Source organism: Pinus tabuliformis, chromosome 1_2 (assembly GCF_031772625.1).
Source record: "Pinus tabuliformis cultivar Carrire ecotype Pingquan chromosome 1_2, CPIR1, whole genome shotgun sequence".
In the NCBI taxonomy this organism is placed as follows: Eukaryota; Viridiplantae; Streptophyta; class Pinopsida; order Pinales; family Pinaceae; genus Pinus; species Pinus tabuliformis.
The window spans coordinates 1,291,794,497-1,291,800,564 of NC_142298.1; the positions used below are offsets into that span (position 1 = coordinate 1,291,794,497).

The 6,068-nt window shown below is 37.0% G+C and overlaps 2 pseudogenes; both read left to right on the plus strand.

Annotated features, from left to right (window-relative positions):
• The first annotated feature begins 68 nt into the window (after positions 1–68).
• LOC149210952 (uncharacterized) lies at positions 69–5,569 on the plus strand (annotated as a pseudogene).
• On the plus strand, positions 4,440–5,264 carry LOC149210953 (putative protein phosphatase 2C 11 pseudogene; annotated as a pseudogene).
• Positions 5,570–6,068: the final 499 nt, after the last annotated feature.

Here is a 6,068-nt window from a genome sequence, read left to right on the forward strand (position 1 = left end):
AGATTATTTTCTATTTAGATCTTCAACTGCAAGTGTTCTCTTGTGGGTTTCTTTTACCCTATTAAAAGATGAGTCGTGTTAATGTCGTGCTTGTAAATATTCTGTATTGTGGCAGTTAGATGCAATCTGTAAAAAGCTTATGCTCAAATGATTATGGCTTTCAATTTAGATTTTTTGAAAATCAAGCTAAGCAACTTTCCTCATCCATTGCAAGCGAGGCAATGACAGAGATTGAGACAGTGCAGACTTCTTTAGTATTCACGTTGAAGGAATTCCATGGAGGGGTCTACCGAAAGAAAGGGAAAGGTTGGGTCAAAGAAGGAAATACAAGAACAATCCACAGGAGAAGCAGTCGAAAGAAGAGTAACCAAGCCAACATGAAGAATATTTGTAGCTAAAAGATATCACATAAGCAATTAAAGCTGAGTCCAAAGTTTTGATGAATTTCCTGTTGAAGTTTACCTTTGAAGAATGGTGTCCATATATTCAATTTGGACAGCTTCATGATAGTTGAAAAAGCCATTGCAAAAAAAGAAAGACTCAAGAAAGTAAAATTTTGATCCTAAGCCGTGTCTTTGAAATTACACAGCAGTTTCATAGCGCGCTATGAAACTGCTGTAGCTGCAAAATTAAACTCAGTCGACCAATTTTGAGTAACCGAGGGGTAATTTTTGAAAGATAAAAGATCATTTACAATGTGCAAGCAAACAGCCAGGGCAAAACAAGTGGAAGAAAGTTTTGAACTTTAAAATTTTTCTTATACGAATGATCACCTCTAGTATGTGTAAATGACTTTTCAATCAGCTTTAAAAAAGGGTTTTGTCATCACACATGTATATGGGAAAGGCTTAAAGCACATGAAGAATGTGGCACTCCATTAGATTGTTGGCTAATTAAAGAAGATCAACATGGTTAATTGGTTCTGAATATCTTTGAGGAGACCAAAAGCATATAAACGGGGGCAGTTTCCTACTTCTCAGCAGCCGTAAAGGGATAAGACATTAAGGATCAGTACGGAGCTTTGAACATCCACCACAATTAAATTGAAGGAGACCACTTGTCAGAGAACGAGATTTGATTGTAAATAATGCTCTTACCAGCATGATGTGGAGTTAGACTCCTAATTGTCTTAGGTTTCTAAAATATCTAGTTAGCAGTTTGTTGCCTTTAATAAGTAGTTAAAGTTGGAATAGGTGTCATAGCAAGCAGAATTCGAGTTCCCCTCATGCTGGAGGAGGAATCTCAGCTTTGTAAAGAATTCTATATATAGCAGAAACAACAATGTACTTGGGGTTGGAAAATTTCAGAGAAATTGGAACTATTGTGCTATGTATATGACTCTGTTTTAGTAATACAAGACTTGGCTTTACTTCTCAGGAATCAGAAGGAGTTTACTGTTCAGAATGTTGTGTATTATCTTCTCTTCAATATTTGCAGTGGTATAGATGTGTGATTACTTAGAAATCACTGATTTTGCTCTAATTTCCTTCACATATTTATAAATTGTGTTGCCCTATATGTTTCTGGTGTTTTCTGAATGGTAGAAATCTAAATTCCTTGACTTGTATGTAAGGTTGATATCATTGTTATACTGAAATGATTGTGACTCCATAAGCCCAATGGATACTTTTTAGTTGTGTTTCCACCACTTACATTTTTACCTTTGTTTCATAAGAGTTAGCCATCTTAATCATAATAAAAAATCATTAATCCTTTGAGAGAGCCCTCTCAGGTTGGGGAGGCTAAGCCTCAGCCTAAAGTAGGTTTGAAATAGTTACTTAAGGTCTTCCTTCTCAGTAGCCTTCTAGGGTCTGATTTTGACATAACATTTTGGTGCGTCTGTCGGGAGCCTGAAGTCTATTCAATCCCGAAATTAAGAGGCTGAACTTCTGAAGGTAGCAGGAGCTCAGACATCTTTTTGAGGCTGCAAAACTACCTTGGCGACTCCACACATTGAATAAAAAATTGGAAGGTGACTCACTGCTAGAAGATCAGTAGCTTGATGAAGTTCCAAGATGAGTTCCACTGCAAGAATGAATGCCAGGTATGCTCCTATGAATCGGTCTCATATCCCTGGTTTTCCAAATCCTATGCCAAAGGTTGATTGGTTAGAGGATCTTCCGATATTCAAAGATGAAAAGAAAGACAATGCTGCTCTTCATTTGGTTATGTTTCATATGCATGTACGCAATCTTAAGGTTCAGTTTCCTGAGGATTGTCTCATAAAGATGTTTATGACCACCTTAGAAGGAAAAGCATGGTCTTGGTATAAAAATTTGGAAAATGGTTCAATATATTCACTTGCTAATTTTCATGACGAATTCTATGAGATGTATAAAGAATGTTATCCTTCCTTATTGTTGCTCAAAGATTGCTATAGACATTCTTTAAGTATTATTCAGTACTTGGAGGATTGTTATGATGATGATGAATTTATGGATGAAGAAATTTTAGAGGCTCTTCATAACAATTCATTTCAACACCAAGAAGAAAGTATAACATCTCATGAAATGCAGCATGAAGATCAGCAGGGGTTTACTTATGAAAATCATATTACATCCTCTAAGATTGATGTAGAGATGCAGTAGGCTTGTCAGGCTTCAGATCATTATGAGTATGAAATTGATTGCAAACATCAAGAAGAAGTATTGGAAAATAGCTTTTATAGCCCTCATGCAGAGGAAAAGGTTGTTCAATTTTGTAATTCCTTGCAACATATTACTTCAAAGAATGATCACAATAGTGAGGAAAATTACATTGTCTATGGGAATCATGTAGAAAGGCAGTTGGATAGCACATCAAAGGAATTTTGTTTGGCTGAGGATCAGTTGTCTGAAGAGATAGAATGTTATGATGATTATCAAAATAGCCATGTTTTCTTTGACCCAATAAAGGAATACATGGCAAAGTTTTGCACATCAATATTTCATTTTAATTTTCATTATGAAGATCATATACATTATGCGTTGATTTGGTCATCTCATTATCATAGTTATTTTGAGATTGAATGCAGTCAAGAGATTCAAGTGTCAGATCACATCGATGACTGGCTTCATTGGAAATTTCATGTTCCTTGAGCTACAAGTGGAGATTGCAGTTGATAGGGTAGGTAGGTAGGAAAATGCAAATAAGCTCAAGGTTGACTGAGAATTTTTTCAGTAGATATAGACTTCTTTCTCCTACAGTGATCATCAAGCTTAAGCCCGAGGTGAAGACCCAAGAAGATTGAAGGGGATGATTGTTAAGCAATTGTCCATTTTTCATAAGAGGATAAAGCACTGGACCTGCGAGTTCTTAGCATACTACAGGAGCACACTATCCCAAGTGGAGCCACCTGTTATCACCTAAGAAACAATTTCTAAATTGCTCACATCATTTTGATTGTAAAATTTTGGTGTTAGTCTGGGTTTAGTTTTCTTTCAAATTTCCTTTAGTATCTAAGTCCTAGGAGTCTTGGTGGTATGGTTAAATAAAGATCAAACACTCCATTCTCATTCATCACTGGTTCCACAACTCACATAAATTCCATGTATCAAATTTGTTTTAAGCTTTTTATGTGTTACGAAACTATCTAGGTGTTTTCGTAGCACAAAACCCAGAATTTGCACTGGCTACGCTATGAAACCAGCGATTCATTCAGATCCATAGCAAATTTCACCCAGCTGTCATATCTATTAAAACTCGTTATGTTTAGATCAACAGTTGTCAGCTTATACACTTCGTCTATCATATCAAACCGCTTATTCTCATTGTTAGGTCGTTAGGTGTCTTGGTACTGGCACATGTTTGTAGCTGTACTTTTCTCTGCGGTTTTGGTCGTTCAATTAGGCTTTTCGAAATGGTATCAGAGCAATTGGGGAAATGTCCTTCTAGGTTTTGCATCTGTTCTTTGGATTTGGGGCAGTCTGAAACTATTCCTTGTAAACAATCTTGAGCTCAGTTTTAGTTTTCCAGTGGTCTTGATCCAGTGCATTTTCATGAGTATCCTGTATCATGTTCCATTCTGCATACACATATTCTCAAGAGCGCTTGGTATGGGAATGCAAATTTTTGCCATCTTGGCAAAAGGTAGCAATAGTGAAGCTTTGTTTCTTCTTCTGTTACTTTTCGTTGGTCACACAGTTGGGATGCTTATTGCTTTTGTTTTAGACTGAGAAGGTGGATATAGCTTCTTCAACTCACTGTCCCAATTGCTCCTGAATGACGTAACTCAAAGTGGTCCACGTGAGCAATTATTTACGCTGCCCTTACTTAAACAAGTGCCAAATCTCAGAAACATCTTATCAGGTATCCTGAATTTAAAAGTCACTAAGAAAAAGGAACTTGATGAAACTATCTATCAGAAGGCTATTCTAAAATATCTTCATAAACAAGTTTTGAAGAGTGAGGCATACACAAATGGTGATTTATGTGGAAGTATTCGAAGAGAATTTTACAGGATGGATGAGATGATGCATGGGTAAAGGGGCTGGAGGAAATTAGCTATACTTGGGGATAAGTTCAACAAATTGACTGACTTATTAGAGGGATTTATTTGGTCTTATTCTCCAAGAAACATAGAGAAAAAAGATAAAGATCTAGTAGATGACTGGGCATTTGAACAGGGACCACATGCTGATTTTTCTGGGCCAACTTCTGGAAGCACGACATGTGTTGCCCTTTTTCAAAATAATCAGCTTATTGTGGCAAATGCTGGTGATTCTCGTTGTGTCCTCTCAAGAAAGGGTCAGGCATACAACTTGTCACGAGATCACAAGCCAGAGCTTGAGATCGAAAGGGATCAAATTCTTCGAGCTGGAGGATTCATTCATGCTGGACGTATCAATGGAAGCTTAAATTTGGCGAGGGCTATTGGAGATATGGAATTCAAACAAAACAAATTTCTCCCTGCTGAAAAACAGATTGTAACTGCAAATCCAGATATAAATGTTGTGGAGCTATGTGAGGATGATGAGTTCATTGTCTTGGCATGCGATGGAGTCTGGGATGTCATGTCTAGCCAACAAGTTGTGGACTTTATACATGAGCACATTAATGTTGATGATAAACTTTCAACAGTCTGTGAAAAAGTGCTTGCCAAATGTCTTGCGCCATCAACAACTTTAGGTGAGGGTTGTGATAACATGACCATCATCATAGTGCAGTTCAAGAAGAGATCTGAAAATAAATGCAGTGGAAACCCTGAATTATCATCTTGAACTTTATCATGAAATTGAGATTTCATGTATATGTATTTACTATTTAGATACTACTTCTGCCTGTTCACAGCTACAAAATGATCCCCGCAGAGCTCTTGGTGGTTTCGCTGGTGGATTTTGTGGAGTTTTTGGACTGAAATCCAATCGGCCTCCTGTTATAACAAACACCGCCATATCTGCCAACAATTCGTCCAGCAAAATTTGATTCTCAGATACCTCATTTGTTGTCTCTTGGCCATGTAGCTTAGGTGTTTTCATATCCCCCAGAGCAGACAACAATGTGGATAATATACTAAGTAAAAGCGTTGGATCCTATTCATATGAATTCTGATTCGAATTTGCACAATCAAATCCATTCTAGGGCCATTTGAGCTTTCAACGTTGTCTGTTACTGAGTAGATTATTTTCTATTTAGATCTTCAACTTCAAGTATTCTCTTGTGGGTTTCTTTTACCATATTAAAAGATGAGTCGTGTTAATGTCGTGCTTGTAAATATTTTGTAATGTGGCAGTTAGATGCAATCTGTAAAAATCTTATGCTTGAGTGATTATGGATTTCAATTTAGATTTTTTGAAAATCAAGCTAAGCAGCTTTCCTCATCCATTGCAAGTGAGGCAGTGACAGAGATTGAGACGATGCAGACTTCTTTAGTATTCACATTGCAGGAATTCCATGGAGGGGTCTACCGAAAGAAAGGGAAAGTTCAGGTCAAAGAAGGAAATACAGGAACAATCCACAGGAGAAGCAGTCCAAAGAAGAGTAACCAAGCCAGCATGAAGAATATTTGTAGCTAAAAGATATCACATAAGCAAGTAAGGCTGAGTCCAAAGTTTTGATGAATTACCTCTTGAAGTTTACCTTTGAAGAAT